At 37.1% G+C, this 21,579-nt stretch overlaps 1 long non-coding RNA gene across 1 annotated transcript in view; it reads left to right on the forward strand.

Moving 5' to 3' along the window:
• Positions 1-21,579, forward strand: part of LOC134470840 (uncharacterized) — a 158,056-nt gene that overhangs the window by 22,081 nt on the left and 114,396 nt on the right. The window contains exon 2 of the long non-coding RNA XR_010040001.1: positions 15,452-15,806. This is a non-coding gene — a long non-coding RNA (uncharacterized LOC134470840). The remainder of the gene's footprint in view (positions 1-15,451; positions 15,807-21,579) is intronic.

A 21,579-nucleotide genomic window follows, 5' to 3' on the forward strand; every position in this document is an offset into this window, starting at 1 on the left:
TGTATGTACATATATATATATATACTGGAATATATGTATATATACATAAATAGTGGAAATTTTATATATATACATGTATAGTAACTTCAGGATATACACGTTATAAATATGGATAATTTGAAAATAATAATTGCCACATATATGCATTTATACTCTACAATTATAATTTCCATTGTTTTAGTACAATCTAAGTGGCACTCGTTCCCACTAGTGTTTGTCCTGGAGCTTCTCAGATCTTTACTTGGATTTATCTCTTATTTGCTTAGATTTTGTTGTCAGATATTTTTCCAGAAGGCCACACTGGGCTATTCCCTAGTTCTTTTATTTTTGAAAATACCTGTCATTGTCTTTATACTAGAGAGATGTCATGACTGAATGCTCCTGAGTCACAGTTTCTTTTCATTAAAATATTGTGAGTGTTTCTCTAGTCTTCAGGCATTGTATGTTGCTATGGAGACATAGGAGGTCGGTCTGAGTTTTTTCTTTTTACTTTCATAGGTGTGTTAGTTAGGTTTCTCCAGAGAAATAGACCTGATAGGACATGTGTGTGGGGTACATTGTGAGCAACTGGCTTATGTGACTGCAGAGTCTGAAAAGTTCTAACATCTGCAGTTGCCAAGTTGGAAACCCTGTTATTTCAGCTGAGCCCGAGTCTGAAGGCCTGAAAATCAAGAGAGCAGATGATGTAAGTTCGGACCAGAAGCTAGGGACCTTGAGAACCCAAAACAGCCAATGTCCAGCCTGAATCTGGGGCAGGAACAGACAGGGCTGCAGTTCAAGCAGTCAGGTAGGAGAAGCTTGATCATATACAGCTTTAGCAGGTGATAGCAGGGTGACTGAGCCTAGGGCCTTTTTGCTGAGCTACATCCCTGGATCATTATGTTTTATTTTGAAACAAGACCTTGCTAAGTTGCCCAGGATGGGCTCACACTGCAATCTTCCTGCCTAAGCACCCCAGAGTTCTAGGATTACAGGCATGTGGCGTTACACCTGCCTGTGCACCCTTTTTATTCTATTTGTGACTTCAATAGACTGGATGAGACTTGCCCATGGTGGAGAGGGAAATCTGCTTTACTTAGAGATAACATCCAGAAAACTGTTTGGCCCAGTCAAGACACAGAAAATTAACTCTCACGGTAGACACTACACTTTTCGGTGTATCTAGACACTTGCTTTGTCCTTGATGTTTAGATAGTGTCTGTCTTGAGTTCTGGATAAAATTTTCTTAGAACTGATTTGTGTATCCAGTTTTTTTCTCCATTTTGAATTGGATGTGAAGATTTTTCTGATGTTATGTCTATCATTAGTATTTGTTTCATTTATAGTTTCTCTAGCATAGATATATCATTGATTGTTTGAGATTTTAATTTTTCTCCATTTATTGTTATTCTATTTGAATTTATATATGCACATATTTATGTCACATTCATTTGAATCTATTTTTCCTTGCTATCCTCTAGTTTATTGATTAGCTCTGCAATGATACAGTTTCTGTCCAATCTTCTTTTTCCTCTCATTATGTGGTTTTATCATTTGTTTGAGCTCAGTCTGTACTGAGTTCACATTCTCCTTAACTTACACTGCCATCAGACAAATGCTAATTTCCTTCTGGTCTTCAAGTTAGTCCTTCTTTCCTTCCTTTTTCCTCCCTCCCTTCCTTTCTCTCTCTCTCTCCCTGTTTCTCCCTCTCTCTGTCTCTCCCTCTCTCTCTTTCTCCTTCTCTTTTTTCTGAATAAGCTTTCAGAGATTCCATGACATTCATCTTCATCTTCTTTCTGCTTGGCTAGTTTTTGTCCAGGCTTGACTCTGTGGGCTTAATACCCATTGTATTTTGTTTGATTACCTCTTTGAGTGAGGATTTGGATCTTGGTACTTTTTCTTTTTTTATTTTCTGATTTTATTTTATCACTTTTGGCCCTGAGCTTATGGTGAATAATTTAGTTAAACCACCTTGTTTTTCTTAGAACCTTTCCTTTCCCTAAGCATTAATTTTTAAAATATGGCATTAAATTACATCCTTTCTTTGTGTGGCTGTCTTTGGTGAATCTATGCTTATGGGTGTTCTTAAATCTGTATTTTGCTCAAATTTCACATGTCAGGGAAATGAAATTCTTTATTTCATTTCTTTTCATGTGCTCATAAGGCTTAACCCAGAAATTGGAATCCTACGAGAAGGAACTAAATAAAGAAACTTAGTTGCAACTAAATCAAAGTAGCATCTTCTTTTTTTAGATTTAAGGAGTACCATCTCGTTATGATTCTTTTTATAATAAAGTATTATACAAAGGAAAGAGAACAGGACTTATAATCAGGTAACCTTAAATTCTAGCCCCCAAGGGTAGTAAAGACAAATGAAACTGGAGAAAGCCATTCACTTTCTGACCTTCATCTTCCTCTGTGAGATGGTATGAGCGTATCTTTGCACCATGAGTACATCACTATAAGGCTCAAATTAGATAATGAAGCAAAAGGACTGTATAAATAGCAAGGTCACATGCAATATAAAGCATTCTCATTATTTTATTGTCATTGTCACTGTCACTGTTGAATCTTTACTTGTAGAGATCGTTAGATAACAGTTAGATGAGAGGTTCTTACGAAAGGGTTGAACTAGCTGGGGAAGGTAGGGAGACTTTGTCAGTGTTCATGTTTCTCCTGTCCCTGCTCTGATATGGAAAGGTGAGTGCCTAGCTTGACAAATCGTTTCAGCTTGTTTTGTATTGCATCTTTCATTTCCAGTGCTTTACACACTTACACCCCCAAAGATCTCTTTCAGCTCTAAGTTGATTGAGTTGATTGATTTTGTCTTTTTGAGACAGAGTTTCACTACGCAGTTCATGATGGCCTTGAGCTCACTTTGTAGCCCAGGCTGGCTTTGAACTCACAGTGATCCTCCTGCGTTAGCCTCCCAAGTGCTGGGATTACAGGTGTGCACCACCACTCCTGTCTTCCAAGTTGTTTTAAAAATGGGTAAAATGTCCTAACACTTCTTGTTTTCCAGGATAGTTAATGGTATTAATCATACATAAGTATTTTATAATTTCATTTAGATATCAAGAAATCTGTATAGTCATTTTTAATTTTGCTAAGGTTCCTTTCAACATATAGCATGAAAAATATATTCTTTGAGAAAGAAGATATGAAAGCAGTGGCCACAGTCTTCTTTATAATAATCCTAAACCTTTATAATATTGCTAAACCTGAAGCATTCAAACTAAAGTCTTGAAAACAGTTCTTGCGATGTAACTTTGAAACTCAATTGAAGCTGTAGGGACCAAACAACTGTCATATCAGTTTGAGACTGTGTTTACACTGAGAATGACAACTGTCGTGTTCAGAGGTTTGGCTTTGTTGCCATCGTAAGTCATGCCTATGTCAGTGTGATGGTCCTCTTGACTCAGTGTTAAGCAACACTTAAATTTTTACCGTATCAACATTGTTCCCCCTGCTATAGCTCAGGGAAATATTTTTTCAAAGCAGTAGCTAAATTCTGCAGGACATATTGGCTGAGTTTGTTTCTAGAAGTCATGCTGTTTTTAAATAAGTTCATCATATTATTTGTATGTCTATTGTAAGTCTGAATTCTTTACTATTTATTAGCATAATCATTTTACATCAGAAGCAGAGGTTGAAAATAGAACATTAGATCTCAGTATACTAGAAGGAACGTCACTGCCATAGAATGTATTACACCATTTTTGTACAATCAGGACACAAAAAGAAAAAAGGACCTGCAATCCCAGTACCAGGAGGCAAAGGCAGGAGGATCACTGTGAGTTTGAGGCCAGCCTGGGCTACATAGTGAGCTGAAGGCCAGCCTGAAGACTTTGTCTCAAAAAACAAACAAACAAACAAAAAAGGGACAAAAATAGCTTTTCTGGAGCATTAGATATGTGTTCTTTCAGCCTTCTGCTGGATTGGTGGGATATGCAAAATGTGTTGTTTTTATTCACTAAAACTAATATCTTATGTTCATTTCAGACTCAGCATATCTGAAGTTCATTCCCTGGGTTATCTTAAACTATCATGAACTCAAAAAGGACTCATACATACTGTGTAAAACCTATACTAGCAAATACAAGTGGAAATATCACACCAAATACCCGTGATTGCTTTTCATCTAAGGGATTTTTTGATTTGTAGTTGTTTGTTAAAATATAGTATATGTGCTACTGAAGGGAGCACAGATTTAAAATATATACATTGTGCACTTCTGATGTTTTTATTTCACTTTTTTATTCTGATTTAACAATTGATATTTTGTGCATTCTTAACGCATAAATGAATTTAAGGGATGAAAAGCTTATTTTGAGTCACTGTTGGAGAGGTTTCTGTTCATGGTCACTAGTTTTGCTGCTTTGAGGCCTGAGGAGGAAGTCTGTTCGTCTCTTGATGCAAGAAGAGAAAATACGAAAAGAGCCAGAGGGAAAGGAGCTGGGGACCAGATGTACAGTCTTCAAGGTCACAGCCACATGACCCACTTGCTTCCAACAGATCCCACTTTCTGTTTCCATTCCCTCTCATGAATGCTGGCAAATGATGATCTGATCACTGAGTTAACCCATTGGTGAAGTTAGAGCCCTCATGTCCCAAGCCCTTCAAATGCCCATTAGCTGCCAGTCAAGCCTTCAACACAATAATCTTTGGGGTGAGCATTTTAGATAATAACCATAACACCATCTCTCAAGGATCACTGTCCTTTGTTGTCTTATGGTCAGGTTTTGAGAATCATTGTTTCAGATATATGGTCACTTTATTAGTTGTTTAAGAAAGAAGAATAAATTCAATTACTGTTGTTTCATCTTGATCAGAAACAGAACTTCCTTTAGAGTGTTTTAAAATATTATTCTCAAAGAAGTCACCAAGAAGCAAACCCTCCTTGTAAATTGGCCCCCTGTGTGGACCGCTGGGGGGAGAACCAGATGACAGCCTCTTCCCGTGTGCAGGCTGGGAAATCAGAAGAGCCAACCCCGTCCCTCCACCCCACCCCTGCTTTAAGTCACTGGCTGATCCAGAGAAACACAGGCTGTGATGATGTCTATTGAGCTGAAATGCAATTTAATGCTTGTAGTGTTTAGTGTTTCACTGATTTTGCAGATCTAAAGCCAGGGGTCTGATCATGTATTCAAAAGATAGCAATACACAGTGCAGCATCTATGAGGGATCTCTTCCCCAGACTGGTGGCCATTGTTGATCTCCTATTGTCTTGTTTTGTATCATTTTGAAGTCCTGTATCATTTTTATTGTTTTGTTGGGTTGCGTTTTGTTCTGTTTTGTTTTGTTTGATTTTATTGTATCCAATATCATAGACAGTTATTTCAAAGATAACATGATATATTATGGTAGCCATTTAGCACTCACTATTATCTTGTTTTGAAGTCCTTTATTGCATTCACTGTTTTGTTTTTATTGATTTTATTCTCTTCTGTTTTGTTTGATTTTTACCGTGTTTGAAAATATCTGCAGCTATTTTGAACACAGCACAGGCATTGTGGTAACCATTGTTAACTTCCTTTTGTTTTGAAATCCTGTGTCATTTACACTGGTTTGTTTTAATAGGCTTTGTTTTACTTGGTTTTATTCTCTTTAAAATGAAAAAAAATTAAAAAAAATATTATTCTTGAGAGGAAAAGATGACCTGAGCTGGACAAAGTCATTGATAATGTAATAGAGTACACAAATTTGGATGATGCTTCAAAGGCTCAATGGAACTTGATGTCTAATTAATAATATACATTTATCTCATGGGCTATGAGATAAAATTTCCAACCTCCACAACTACATAATGTAATAATGCAGTTATGTAGTGTCATGGTTTATGTCTGTGTCCCCCAGGCCTCATGAGTTTGCATTGTTCATATGTGATGGTTCATTGTATAGTGCTTGGATTGATGGTGTCAGTGCTCCACCCACATAGGGGTGGAGCCAAGATGTGATGTAATGGCAGGAAGAAGGTGTGTTTTTCTCTTTGCTGGTTCGAGTTTGCTGTTGGCGGCCGCCATGAACTGCAGCCCAGCCATGCCTGCCTTTCTTGGAGCCAACTGAGTGTGGACTGAAACCTCCAAAAACTGTAAGAAATAAACCTTTCCTTTCCCAACTTGGGCATCAGGTATTTTGTCTCAGTGAGGAGCATAAAGTGACTAAGACATGTAGTCCGTGAGGAACATAATGCCGTTTTCTAAGTTGAGGAGTTGCTGGGGAAGAGGTGTGTTGGGTGTATGAGCTCCAGGTTTGTGTATGACCTGTAGGTCATCCAGATATTGACGACCAGGAAGCAAGATGAAATACGGATGTGGAGCATAGAAAAGAGACTGGATCTATAGATTTTACAAAATCCTCCTAAAAAGGACAGTGCCCAATGGGAAAGAACTATTCACCTCAAATTTTGTCAATAATTTAAATATAAATAGCTTTTTATTGGAAATAGTCTACTCTAAAATAATTTATGGCTATTATCACTGAGCTTCCTTAGTGCACTATATGTCTATGTGTGTCCATTACGCTTTCTTAATAAATTTTAGATTGATAGGAAACAAAAATACATTTTAATTGTGAATATAATGTCTTATACTATCACATAGATTAGCATCTGTAATTCTGCTTTAAAACTCATTACAGTAAAAATAAGCTAAATTTTCTCTTTTTCTCTATTTCTTTCCGTTTCTTAAATTGCATACAACACATAGCAAATATCTTGCAAGAATATTTTAAAATGGTAGTTTGTTCAATTCTTTGATATCTCATGTTTAATTCTTTTTTTTTTTTTTTTTTGTCCTTTTCCTTTTTATCGGTACCGGGGTTCGAACTCACAACTGCCTGCTTGCAAGGCAGGTTATGTCGCTGAGCTAAATGCCCAGCCCTCTCCTCTCATGTAACTCTTAAAATCACTGGAGTTAAATAAATTATAGTATTTAATTTAAATCTTATGATATTAGTCAAACTTGGCTCACGTTAAAACTTTCGGTATTACAAATTTTTACTTTCAGTATTATGTGTTTTTCTGGTCAGTGGTTTGGCACTTGTGTCAAAAAGATGAGAATACGTAGGGTAAAACTTACTCATTCAACATAGCTGTTCAACAGTTTATGCAGAGATCAGATATATTTAATTTAGATTACGTGAGGTCTTGTATCAGTTTATTTTATTATTGGAAGAAGAATGTAGAGCATGGTATCATACGGCCACAAGCCACTCTAGCAAGGGTCAGCTCACATCAAGTCTCCCCTGTCATGTGGAAAAAGAGCATTTTCAAGACTGATAATTTCAGACATGTAAAAAACTAAATATAGTGCTTGCTTCAGCAGCACATATACTAAAAACTAAATATAGGGGAAGGTAGATTGTCAGTGCTAAATGATAACACAACCAACCTCCTTGCAAAGTCACAGTCCTCTTGGTGCTGAGTGGGCGCTATTGAGTGAGGGCAGCAGCTTGTATATTGCTCGTTTCGTTCAATAATGTAGCTCTGGAGCCCTTTTATAAGTCTTTATTGCAAAACTTCTGCTTCTTTTATGTGATGCCTTTATGTAAGTAAGTTTATACTAACCGTGTGAATTTAATAATTAGACTGAAAATAAGCCAAGTTCGGTCGGAGGAGGAAGCTCCATCCAACATACAAATAAAACTACACTTTCAGGCTCAGTGATGGGATTTTGGAGAACATGCAATTCAAAGAGACGTTGATTTCTTTTTCGTGTACTTCATTTTTTGTTTGCTTGTTTTTTCCAGTACTTTAGAACAACCACTATATAGAACATAAAACAATTAGACTTTTAGCAATACAGTTCACAATAAAGCTTAATTTGCTTCCTAATGATTTATTTATTATTTGAGTAAGAATATTACGGGTTTATCTTTCATACACTTATAGCAAAGTAGTATCTGCAATTACCCTTTTCACTGGAATTTTAATAGTTTAATTTACTTTGGGTACAAATCATTCTAAAATAGATCAGTTAATTTCTTGTCCTTTATAACATTATAAAAACAAAAAAAGAATAAGTACCTGAATATTCTGCTGTATAAAAACTGTTTTATATTTCCCAGCCTCTGTGTCATACACATACAGTTATAAAATAAGAATTATTTTAAAACACAGTTGATATAATTTAATCATCTCAAAGTTACCTCGGCATTAAATATGAATGTCTTTTACACAGGACTTCTGATTTTTCTTATGATCACATTGTTACATTAAAAATCTATAAACATTATAGATTGTAATTCCAAAAAGGTATTTTTGACAAGTGTTTTGAGATAGTCTTTTGGGAAAGATGCAGAAATGTTGATAAAATGAGAGTTAATTCGGGTAAATTTGTTACTGAAAAAATAATAGCAAGTCTGAAATTTACAAGTTAAAGTAATACAGTGTACTTTCTCGGGTTAAAAATATAACATGTTCTGGGTGGACATTTTATTTGTTTTTGTTTTTTGAGTCTAGCTCTTTCTATGTAGTTCAGCCTGGCCTTCCGCTATGTTAGTCCAGGCTAGCCTCAAATTGGCAGCACCCTTCTCCCTTTGCCTCCTGATTATTAGGGTTACAGGTATGTACTACCATGCCTGGCTCTTAGACGTTTTGAAAAATATAACTAAGTACAAAGAAGAAAATAAAAATTAAAAACCAACCCAAATCAAAACCCACATCTAACCACTGTTTACGTTTTGGTAGATAAAAATAAAATGAAACCTTATCTCACCCTTGGTTGAAAATATTTTCATGTAGTACCTCATGAACATGTTTTTATGTTTCTGGTTAGTCTTCTATGTCATTTTATTTATTTATTTATCAAGAGTCAAACTCATGACCTTGTGCTGTGCCACAGAGCTATATCCCCGGCTACAACATCATTTTTTTTTTTTTTTTTTTTTTTTTTTTTTTTTTTTGGTACTGGGGATTGAACTTACAACCTTTTGCTTGGGAGGCAAACACTGACACCACTGAGCTAAAGCCCCAGCCTATGTTATTTTAAACAAATACATGGTATTTATGCAGTGAAAGTACCCTAATACATTTAATAGTTCTTCTGTTGTTGTTTTAAAATTTTGTTATTAAATTCAAAAGTACCTACCACATTATTCAAAGCCCTTTCAACATCTATTAAGTCAATGAAATAGTTTTCTCAACCTTTTTTCATAGTGAAATATTTCTAACGTTAAGTCATTTTTGCATTTCTGGAAGTCCCCTTATTTGATCATGCTGTTTATTTTTATTTTGTTTAGTTGTGAACAATTTCAAGCCTGCTCCAGAATACAGTATGGAAAGTAACATAGCTCAGGTACTTTACACCAAATCTGGTAATTTCCCCCATTCTTGTTTCATCTGTTCTCTCCCATTCCTCTTTTTGGTTTAGTTTTAAAATAAATTCTAGATAATCTATCATTTTATTCATGAAATCATCATGTTTAAAACATGAACATGGTGCCATGATCAGACCTACCAGTACCAATAAATATTGATGTTAATTTCTTAGATTCATCTGATAACCTAAGTTCAGTTTTCTCAATTGCTTTAGAGGTTTTTTTTTTTAGTTTTTTGAGTTGTTGATTTGTTTGAAGAGGTCTCTAAATCTACAACTGGTCTCTTCCCGTTTTTTCATGCTGTGTTGAAGAGATGGTTTCTTTAGTAATGCATATCCTGTATTCAGGTTTTTGCTGATTATATCTTTGTGGCTATAAGCAAAGTCTTCTTTCTTTTGCATCTCTTATTAACTTGTAGCTAGACCTCAAGGTTTGATTTAACTGATGTTCAGGTCTTAGACAAGACTGTTTCATAGAAGGTTCTACATTGTAGATTCTGTGCCGCAGAAGAAGCCATATAAAATTCAGCTGTCTGCTTTCAGGTGTTCCAGTCTGATCCAGCCATAATGAAGTTCCCCGTCAATTATGTATCTTTTTAATTTCTGGGGCTTGATTTGATTTAAACTTTTAAAACTCTACAGTCCATACATGAACTAGTTCTCTAGCTTTCTTTCTGTGCATTATTTTGATAGGAACCAGCAGTGAGATTGAAGAAGAGAGATTCTGAAGAGATTCACAATTAGGCAACCTGTTACCATCTCAGAGGTTCTCATCTCCTGTTTGTGACAGGCACAGAACCCCAGTCCTCTGGGAGAAACTGGCAGGAATATGATCTGAATCAGAGCAGAATGCCTGAGAAGGGTGCATACCTGGCCTGATCTTGAACACTCAGCCATCACCTAGTTTCCTGGCAGTCACTGGGGTCTGGATTTCAACCTCTAGTTAGTATTAGGAGACTGCAAGAGTCTCCAGCTTATGACAGCACTCGCAAAATCCAGGAAAATAAAGGAACATTTCTTTCCGAGGCCACAAACAGTTAATCATTTTGAATTGGTTGTTATGTCAGGAATTCAACAACCCATCATTTTTTTTTCCCTCACAGTTTGCTGCCTGGAGATTCTTTGTTTCTGTTTTTTTTTTTTTTTCTTTTCCTGGTAGGTAATTTGAGAAATCGTTCTCAGGGCTGGAAAGCTGATTCCTTGACAGGAAAAACATTAAATTCCACAGAAATATGTGTGTGCAAGGTATGTGTGTGTGTGAAATCTTGCACCTGGGTTATTTCAGCAGTTGACGGGTTGAAGGGAATTGTGAGATGACCTTTAGAGGTGGAGAGGGGGCTTTGAGGCACATAGAGTCAGTCGGAAGCCGGTCTATCCCTTCACATTTCCCTTTCTTCATCTATTCTTGACCTAGTCTTGGCCTCCAGATGCTTTCTCATTTCTTACCTTGTTGCTAAAATCTTCACATTTTAAGTAATATGCTTTAAGAGCATTTTGAACCAACCTCTGCCAACAACTTTATCCTGAATGCCCAGGCAGGTTCACTACTGAGGTTTAAGATCTAGTTCCCAAGCATGCCTTCATTTATTCTATCATTAGTTGATAAACACTTATGGAATCCTCTCCGGGCTAATACCAGGCATACACCAAGCTGAATTAGACATGTTTCTTGCCTTCTAGAAAAGAGATAGAGTTGAGCACTTTATTCTGTCCCTATGGTTTGAGAGAAGAAAAACACATTGAAAAATAACCTTAGGATTGCTAGTCCCTTAGGAAACAATAGAACGCTTTCTTAATATTCCTTAGCTGTTTCTGCATGCAGAGAGTATCCTCTCTCTTCTGGCTCATCTGCAGAGCAATAGATAAAATGAGTGTTAAAATAAGCATCTGTCACATTCAGCATAATAATGCGTTGGGTTCCTTTTGTACTTGAAACTGTTGTTACTGGTCGGATGTTTTCCCTTCTTCACACTTTTTCCCATAGCCTGACAATTATTAAATCTAGTATGATTTATAACATGGCTCAAATTATAGGAAGACTCTTAATGTCAGGAGCTTCTGTAAAATAATATCTCACAGGAAATACATGGAGGGGATTCCCCTCCCAGGACTGTGAAAGATTACATTGTCTTGGTTAGGGTTGTAGTACACCTGTGGAAGGGGATAACACAAAAAAACAAGTTCCTGGTCTTCCAAGTGCAATACCAACTTTACCTCTGTGGGATGGGTTGTGCAAGTCTAGATGAAACATATTTCCAAAATACTGACTGTTGCTTGTTTCCTTATAATGTGAGTTTCAGTACCCATGGTGGTGGGATTCCCCACTTTATTTTAGATGCTTGCTCTCACCCCAGCTTCAAATGTGCCCTAAATGAATACTACCATATGTACTTATGTACACATACTAATTAGGGTGAGGGGGACCCAGAGAAAGGGCCATGGGAATAAAACGGGAAGCAAAAGAGGAACAGGAGGTTATTGTTTGGCTCACTGTCTCATTTTGAAACTAACTCTACAGAGCTTTGAGGGAGCATGTTGCTGGTACATTCCCATGGAGGCATGTTTTTCTGAGACGCCAATGCTTTTAATTTTTGTCCAAGTAGTATCAAAGCATACACTGGTCATGTTCTCATCAGGACAGTTGGTTGTACTAGGAAGTTCATGTGTCAGTATAAAGATCGGCCCACATGACCTTTCTACTAAGAGACAGGAAAGGGATCACTGGTTTGCACCATAGGAACTGAGATAGGGAAGGTGTCCTATGTGCTGGTACTGGCTGAGCCTGCAACGTTTGAAAAGTCATTGTTATGACAACCCCACATGCACATCTAAATAATTTTTTGAGCCTCTGCTCCCAGGACTCTGGGAAGGACTGTATATCCTATTCCTGTGTTTGGAAGAAGACCTAGACATGGGGCAAAATGCTCCTCAGAACACTGACATATAGTTGTGTGACCCGGGGGGAAATTGAGTGTCTAGCAATAGAAAGAGGTTGCATTCTAGAGGAGGTTTAATTCTTAAAAATCAAAAGAATAAAAGCTGCCCATAAATACTAAATATTTTTTATTTTGGCTATATGCATGTTTTCCAATATTTATTATGGACTTTAAAAATATATATTGGTATCTGCCATAATCCATTCAGGAAAGGAGAAGCCATTCCAGGTATGTTAAACAGAAATGTTGAATATAAGGAATTAGTATTCTGGGGGTTAAGGAAAGTTAGTGGGCTGATCCAGAGATTACTGAAATCAGTAATTACCACTGCTTTGGGCTAAGGCAAAAACCTCAGGACCTGGGGGTGCAGATAAAGAACTGCCTTGGAGGAGTCTAGAGAGAGGCCGGTGTCATACAGCTGAAGCACACAGAGAGTGCACCTTAGCTGGCTGAAAAGTCAAGGGCATGATCAGGGCTCTTCTGGCGCTTCCAAGAAGGCAGGAGGGCTGGGTGTCTAGACTCTAGAGGGCATTCTGCATCAACAGGATGCCAACGGATGTGAGAGTCTTTGGTGTCTCTGCACTTTAGCAAAGCAGGGAATTAAAAAAAAAATCTTCCCTTCCCTCTCCCCCTCCCCCTCCCCCCTCCCTCTCCCTCTCCCTCTCCCTCTCCCTCTCCCTCTCCCTCTGTCTCTCCCAAAGCCACAGTTGGTATTTATAAATTCCTTTTTCTACCATATATTCAACATTCCCCTTCCCGTCAGCCAGATGGTCAGTGTTCCTTATCTGGTAAGGTGACTCAAAGCTTCATTCTTGAAGAATCTGAGTTCTTTTACAATCCTGTTCTCATTGGATATAATAAATTACAAATCAATAGCTTAGAAAGTCCTTTCAGCTCTGGATCTTTCCTACAATGCCAGCATTGTGCAGTATCCAACACAGGTAAACAGAATCCATCACACCAGCCAGAACATTGACCCTTCCTTTGTCTCTTGATTCAGTGACATGAGGAACCCATGACCAGATGGTAATCTCAGCTTCCAACTGAATGGAACAATTGTTATCTCCCTGTTAGATTCAGTTTCCTTAAGAAGTAAGTTCTCTAAAAGTGGAGCACAAAGCTATGAACAGAGAGAGCATAAATTTTCTAAGTGGGTTGTTAGGATGAACAGCCAAAGGAATTGTTTCATTTTTGCCTTTGTTCAGAACCATAGATTCTGATTATGGTTAAAAAACACTGTATATTGACCCACTGGCTTGGAGGATATACTGCGTCTTTTAGGATACTGATTCCACCTAATAGCGTGTTCTGTTGATAAGAACTATAACTGAATTGTTAGGTGGCCAGTCTGCCTTTCCCTCAAGCTGTTCTCGGTGCTAGTGGGAAGTGAGTGTAAGTCTGTTATTGCATGTGTTTGTGTGTGCATGCACACATATTTACTGTGAGTTGAGTTCCTTAGTGAGAGGCAATATTCTGTGAGATACTATGAAAGTAAATATGACAATTCATAAATCTGCAGATGGTGTGTTGGCAGAAAAGTATCACAAGCAGAGAAGACAAAGCAATAATCCAGAACTGTCACTTCCAATGGCAGCTCCTCTATGATTAAGGATTCAGTGTAGCTGGTGGCTGAAATGATGACATCATGGGAGCATAGTCCTATTGTCAGCTTGAGCACCTAGGGGACAGACCAGTTCATGGAAAGTTTTTCAGTCTTGCTGTCATGGTCTTTTGTACATGAATCTATTGAGTACATACTTAGTTGTTTGGAGGAAAAGGCTGACAGACCACTGTTTAATAGGCTGTCTTTTCTATGTGATTATTGAGGGCTTTGCGTGCAGCAGATGCCTGTGCGAACATTCCCATAGTAAACACTCTCACGCTCTGTGTAAATGTAAGAGGTATGTTTACGCACTGCTTTGTGGACAATCTGGTCATCTTTTCCTTCAAAATCCTTGATTGTCTGGACAAACCATTAGCCATAATCCAGGAAGCAATGTAGGTCCATCTACATTGGCCAAGACCCTCTTTCAATCCAGCCAAAGTAGATGATAAACTGTATTGCTTCAGGTGCTGCTCAATGAGAAGAATTTTCTTCCTTGGCATTTTCATTTGTTTGGTTTGGCATGGCTCTGAGTATGGCTATAATGGTCTATTTCTGATTTTCCCAGCTATGGAGAAAAGATGTAAGCTAGATCTTCCCTTTGTCATTATTCACAAAGAGCTTTCTGAAATGCCTAACACTGTAGGAGGGAAAGATTGTTCCGCTGCAGAAGGCCTCATAGGAGCCCAAGCCGTGGCACACGTGACTTCATTACTCCTGGCTTGGTTGGAGACTGATTTTTATGCTGTTACGGCAAGAAAGTTGATATATCCCTGAGCAAAGATGAAAATGTAGCTGCTGCCAGTGCTTTAAAACTGGCACAGAAGTCAAGTGTGGCGTTGCATACCTGTAATCCCAGCAACCTGGGAGGCTGAGGCAGAATGATTACGTTTTGAAACCAGCCCAGACAATTTAGTGATGTAGCAACAATCTAGGTAAAAAAAAAAAGTAAAAATAAATACTAAATATCAGGGGATATAGCGCAATGCTCTGAGTTCAATGTTCAATCCTCAGCACCAAAACAAAATAAATAAATAGGCACAGAGGAAAACAAAGTGTAGGTTAATCTGTGAGAATATAAAGTCATCACATAAAAGGTTGGTTTTGGGCCTGAGAGACAATAGAAAAATAGGAATATCATTTTTCACAATTAAAAGAATGTGATGTGTAAGGTAGTATCTGGGGACAGGCATAAAAGAGACTTTTAAAATATACAAAGTATGATTTCTGGATCTTCATTTAAGTAGCGTATTATATAACCTTTGTGGCCATCACACATAAACATTGTCATAGTCTAAGGATGATATGGTAAAGTATATGAATTAATAAATGCAAAACAGATTCTCTAAACGGCACAAGGTTATTGTTTACTTTAGTTCTCAAAATAGACTTGTAAAACAACAGAACTAAAGCTTATTTTCATTTTATAGATGAAGGAAGCTCATGAGGGCTTCTGTGTGTAGGAATTTTATTCTCACAGCCTATCAGTAGTATCAAATCAAATCAAGCCATCTTGATCAGTATAGTGTTAGGATGTCTGCATGTTTGCATAATTGAGATGTTAATTTGCATTTTCTGGCTTTATTTTTCCTCTTTTCCCCATCCACAAATCCTAGCTCAATGGGAATGCTTTGAAAAGCAGCCAGAAGCACAGAGAACACAGAAGACCCTCAAGGCTGAGAAACAATGGTGGTTTTTAGCTTGCTCTTGGAGTCGTGGACACACTGGCCCAGCCTCCTTGGAAACATCTTGTAGAAGAACTTGGAGAGGGATGACTTTGTGGTGCACCTGGACAGAAAGGATATTAGACCCTGAGCTCTCAGCCCTGGCAAAGATGGCCATGCTAAACTTGGCAGGAATCAGCAGGGCTGTCTGACCTGAAGTGATCGGAAGAGCTTAGACGTTGAGCACATGCATGGTGACTGGTATGAACTGAGAACAAGAGGACTCGGTCCAATTGACACACTCTGGGTAAGTTTCCAGGGACTTTTACATGTCACTGTGAGGCTCAGTAAGATGAGAGCACATGCAAAATATGTTTTGATTTTGGAACAAAATGAAGTATTGTGACATTTTCATAAGCCCTTTTTGTAGAGTAAAAGTCATACCGGCTGGTTGGATGCTTGTTTGGAAGGAGAAGCAAGGTAGCAGTGCTATGGGACTGTGCGTCTAGGTGTTAGAAAGCTCAGAACGTGCTTCCTACCACTGAGGGCTTAAAGGGAAAAGAACGGCCTTTTGTGTAGTTAAGATCCCTAGTTAGCAACTCACCATGCTCTCAGTGCATTATTTGGATGTGCCAGCGGCTGATTCACTTGGCCATTTGGAAGAGGGTGCTAATGAGGCCAAAGGCAGGCTTCTCATTCCATACAGCCAAATACACTCAGTGAGAGACCTCAGCCCCAGTCTCTGCAGATTAAGTCCCTTACCCCGCCCCCAGCAACTGTTTCACAAATACACATGCAGGTTAGGGAGGCCAGGTGAGAGGGTGTGGATGAGTCAGCACAAAGCCTCTCCTCTCCAGGGGCAAAACTCAAAACAGTCTGTTGGTACCTGGAGTCTGAGTGTTTCCAAAATAAGGAGCCTTCTGCTACTGTGAACGAATTCACAAAAATGTGGCAAACCATAGCTTCTGAGGAGAATCTCACAGGGTAAAGAGCTCTATCCTTGGCTGGTCTAGTGCCATATCCATAACAAACATTTAACCCACTATTTAGTCATACTAGTGTGTAATTTTCAAAGATAATACAAGAATTTTGAGTTTTGCAGTGCGGAAACTGAACCCAGTGCCTTGTGCATTGCTAGGCAAATGCGGTACCATTGAGCCACACCCCACTCCTGGAAATAATTCAGATTTTAAGAAGCATGTTTTAAAACCTGTAAAATAAAAATGAGGCTTCTAAAATTACACTTAGAATAAAACTTAGAAAATAAATGATAATCAGAACATATGTAATATTTCCATGATATTATTTGTTGGTTAATGGCTGAGGATTGACTGAATCCAGGGCTTCATGAGCAGGTCCTCTACAGCTGAACTGCATACATCCTAGTCTGAGATTGTTTTCTTGTGCTGTAATTTACATACTGTGCACAGATCCTCAGCAGTCAGATCAAGGAATTTTGACAGTCATCTGCAATCCTCATCTGGCACTCAAAATAAGATATAGAGCATTGCTATCATCCCAGATAGTTTTCTTTTCCTTCTTCCTTCTCTTTCTCTAGCAATCACTATTCTATCATAGATTAGCTTTACTTTTTCTTAAGCTTTGCGTGGAATCAATGGTATGTGCCACTCATTGCCTGGGTTTTTTCACTCAACATAATAACATTTTTGAGTTTCATAAATGTTGTTGCCTTGTGTCATTAATTTATTCCTCTTTATTTTGGTAGTAAGATATGTTTACTCATCGTCCTGTGAATGAAATATTTGGTTGTTTCTTGTTCTATATTTTCATGACTAAGGCATTTTTACAGTTTCCTAAAATTACTGAAGTTTATGTTTAAATTCTCATTTTTCGTGCTTTGGCTTTGAGAAAAAGTTCTTTATGGGAACTCCTACAGAGTGTTTTCTTCACTTTGGTTTGATTGTCTTTAATTATTATGCAGATTCATAAGTTGAAAAAAGTCACATTGTTCTAAATGATTGAAAAACGATATGGACAGTGTGTAGGTGTGGTTCTTCCCATCTCATTGTCATTATTCAGTTCAACTTGAACTCATGACCTCACGCTTGCCAGGCAGGAACTTATGCCGCTGAGCCAAATCCCCAGACCCACTGCTACTTAAACCTTATGTGATTTCCAATAAGTTCATTCCATAATTATCAACCTATTTATTCAACATACATTCCCCAGATTCCTCTTCTATATTGCTGAGCTCACCATCTGTCATACCACAGATTATATTTATATCGAAACTCCAGACTACGCTCACTGGTTTTGTTTTTTTTGTTGTTGTTTGTTTTTGTTTTTATTTTTTGAGACAGGGTCTTGCTATGTAGTTCAGGCTGCCCTTGAACTCACTATGTAGCCCAGGCTGGCCTCCAACTTCCAGCAGTCCTCCTGCCTTAGCTTCCTGAGTGCTGGGATTAACGGTGTGTGCTACTACATGCAACTCAGACAATGCTTGCTGTGCCTAGCACAATGCCTAGTACATAGCAGCAACTAAATAAAGCATAAGTGGTGGCTGGGAATTTAGCTCAGCGCATAAGCACCTGCCTTGCAGGAGTGTGATCGTGGTTCAATCGCTGGTAACACACAGCAGTGAAACTTGAATGAATAAAGGGACTCTACATTTAATGTGGAGGTTGACCTGAATGCAGACCAACTGTTCTGGAAGAAGTATAATGGTAAAACCATGGTGACTGTGGATATTTCTTGCTTCTCCTAGAGCCGACCTGGTCGTGTTACTGTAGTAGCACTGTCTCCACATACTGCAGTTGATCTAATTAAGACTTTTCCCCTTCATTTCAGGGGCAGAATGGCAACTGTGGCCTATAAATTTGTTATCTCTAGGATTCAGCCCATTACTTGGCACTCAAAAAAAAGCTACTCTTTCTAAGTTTGCAAAAGAAAATTGCACAGGAGAAGGGACTTTGGGGGTGGGTTTTGGTAAAGAGGTCTGAATGACGGTACTCCAAATAACAGGAAACAAGTTATCGGTGGAGGTTTTAGGAATGCTAATTGTTTTGTCTCTTAAAAAGGTCTTCCCGTTTGATAGTCCCAAATGACCATCATAATTTTGAATCTGTTTTAGCAGTTTAATTTTTTTAGCAATTTAGTTTTTAATTAACTTCTGAAAAGCCCTTCAAACAAATCTACACAGCAAAATGGTCCTGTGCCAAGATTTTTTTCTTAGAGAAGATTATATTCTTGCCATTTAAACATTTATTTCATTTGAATGCTTTAAATACAAAAGATATAACAAAAACAAAATAGTTCCCTAACATTTCAAAAAGGCTTTTATCCTGAATAGAATAAAGAAGGAAATTATTATTATGATTTTTAGTCAATCTAGGTAGAAGAATGATCTATTTATTAAATTAAGTGAATTTTCTCTTCATGATTGATAACCAGAGCCTGCCAATTCCATTTATTGTTGGAGATTCTGTGTCCTATTTGTTTGATAAAAATGTTATTAACAAAGAAATTAGAATCTTTTTATCATGTAGATAGAAATTTTATGTAAAGATTCAGGAATAGGGTAATTTAGTGATAGTCCCCCCTCCCCTTTTCTTTCTTTAGATTTACAGGCATTGAGTAACTTGTGTGGGAAACTGCTCTGATTGAATGTTGGAGGTCATCTTTTGGTAACGTGGTACACAATGGTTCTAGGCATTATAAATTCTAAGATGTAAATTACAGGAGCTGTGAAGATCAGAATGATTCTCTCAGGCATTGCATTGTACAAAGGAGCAGAGTGGAAATGTCATCATTTATGTTTTCTTGTGGAGATCATCATCTTGATTCTTTCCTTCCTTACTTTGTATTAGCAGATTTTGACATAAAAGAAATCTCATATTCTTGGTACATATAATGAGGAAGCCTAATATTTCAGAATTCAGAATATAAGTTTCTCTCCACTCCTTTAATAAAATTGTGAAGCCTTTAAAAATATTAATTAAGCTTCACAATGATTTGATCAATTCAAAAACATAGTCATGAAGTCTGCACTTGACTTTCAATTACTATATGTCCCAGCAGACAAAAAGTCCAGATAATAGATACCACAGACAATAGCCAAACCATTTCTACTCAAGGAACAATGGCACAGATACTTTTTAAAATGCAGCAAATCCAAAATACTTTGTTTTTGATATTAGACTGCATAGTATGATTTTAAAAAAGGAAACTGCATGATTTACTATCAAAATAAAGCTTTATTTAAAAATACTGCTGTTAATTAAAACTCTCTGTATATACTAAAAAGGAGGAGCGTGGGATCGTGATGCCACCTGCTTTGCTTTTATTACCCAGCATTGCTTTTGCTATTCTGGGTTTCTTCTTATTCCATATAAATCTTAGGACTATTCTCTGTAGCGCTGTGAGAAATGACATTAGTATTTTGATTAGAATTGCATTAAATCTGTGGATCAGTTTTGGGAGTATAGCCAATTTGGTTATATTTGTTTTGCCTATTTAGGGACAAGAGATATATTCCATTTTTTTGATTTCCTCTTCAATTTCCTTTTCAGTCTGATATAATTTATGTTGTAGAGGTCGTTCACTTAGGTTAATAACTAAGTATTTTAATTTCTTGAATGATGTTGTGAATGGTATTGTTTTTCTAATTACTTTTTCAGTGAGTTAATTATTAGTATCCAGAAATGGAATTTTTTTGCATATATAAGTATATATATATATATATATATATATATATATATATATATATATTTGTCTTTTTGAGAAAAGGTACTATGCAGGTCAGGCTGGTCTTGAGTTCACTTTGTAGCGCAGGCTGGTCTGGAACTTGCAAGGGTCCTCCTGCCTCAGCCTCCTGAGTGCTCAGATTACAGATGTGCACCACAATTCCTATTCATTTGCTAGTATTTTAAGGATTTTGCATCTATGTTCATTAGAGAAATTACCTGTTGTTTCCTTTTTTTGTTGGATTCTTGTCTGGTTTACAGATGAAGATAATGTTAGATTCTGAGAATGATTTTGGAAGTACTCCTTCCCTCTCAATTTTATTAAAAGTTTGAGGACTATCGGTATTAAATCTTCTCTGAAGTTCTTATAGAATTTGCCTGTAAATCCACTAGGTCCTGGACATTTCTTAGTTGGTAGGTTTATTATTCTTATTTAAATTTAATTGTATGTTATTGGATTGTTCAAGGATTTTAAATCTTCTTAGTTTAGACAGTTCGTATGTATCTAGGAATCTGCATTTTTTCTGAGTTCTCCAATTTCTTGGCATATGTATTTGTGAAGTACAGTAGTTGCTAATAATTTTCTGGATTTCAGCAGTTTCTATTGTAATTTTATCATTTTTATTTCTAATTGCATTACTTTACATCTTTTCTTTTTTCGGGTAAGATTGGTTAAGAGTTTTTTTGTTGTTGTTGTTTTGTTTTTGCTTTATTTATTCTTTTATAAAACTAGCTCTTCAGGGACTGGGGATTTAGCTCAGCAGTATAAGTGCCTACCTGGCAAGCATGAGGTCATGAGTTTGACCCCCAGTACCAAAAAAACAAAACAAACCAAGAACAACAACAACAAAAACTAGTTCTTCATTGATTTTTTTAAAGTCTCCATTTCATTAGTTTCTACTTAGATATTTATGATTTCTTTACTTGTCCAAGTTCTAGGTTTGGCTTGATCTTGTTTTTCCAAGACCTTAAGATGCATTGTTGGTTATTTATTTGGGCTTGTTGTGTTTTTCTGATGTAGGCATTCAATGCTATAAACTTCCCTAATAGGATTACATTCATTGTGTCCCATAAATTCTGATGTTTTGCTGGCATTATCTTCTAATTTTAGGAATGATTTTATTTCTTCTTTAACCGTCTCTGTGAAGTAAATTGGTTATTCAAGAGTGCATTGATAGTTAATTATTTAAGGCTATGTTTTTTTTCATATGTTTATATAATTTCTGTTGTTTCTTTTGCTATTGATCATGTTTCACTGTACTGCGATCTCGTAATATACATGGTAAACGTGATTCTTTTGCATTGCTTAGGCATGCTTTATTTACTAAAATATGGTTTATTTTGAAGAAAGTACAAGTATGGCTAAAAGAATGTGTA

The sequence above is a fragment of the Cavia porcellus genome, unplaced genomic scaffold (genome assembly GCF_034190915.1).
Source record: "Cavia porcellus strain 051 isolate PalLab524CR breed Dunkin Hartley unplaced genomic scaffold, mCavPor4.1 scaffold_17, whole genome shotgun sequence".
NCBI classification, from domain to species: Eukaryota; Metazoa; Chordata; class Mammalia; order Rodentia; family Caviidae; genus Cavia; species Cavia porcellus.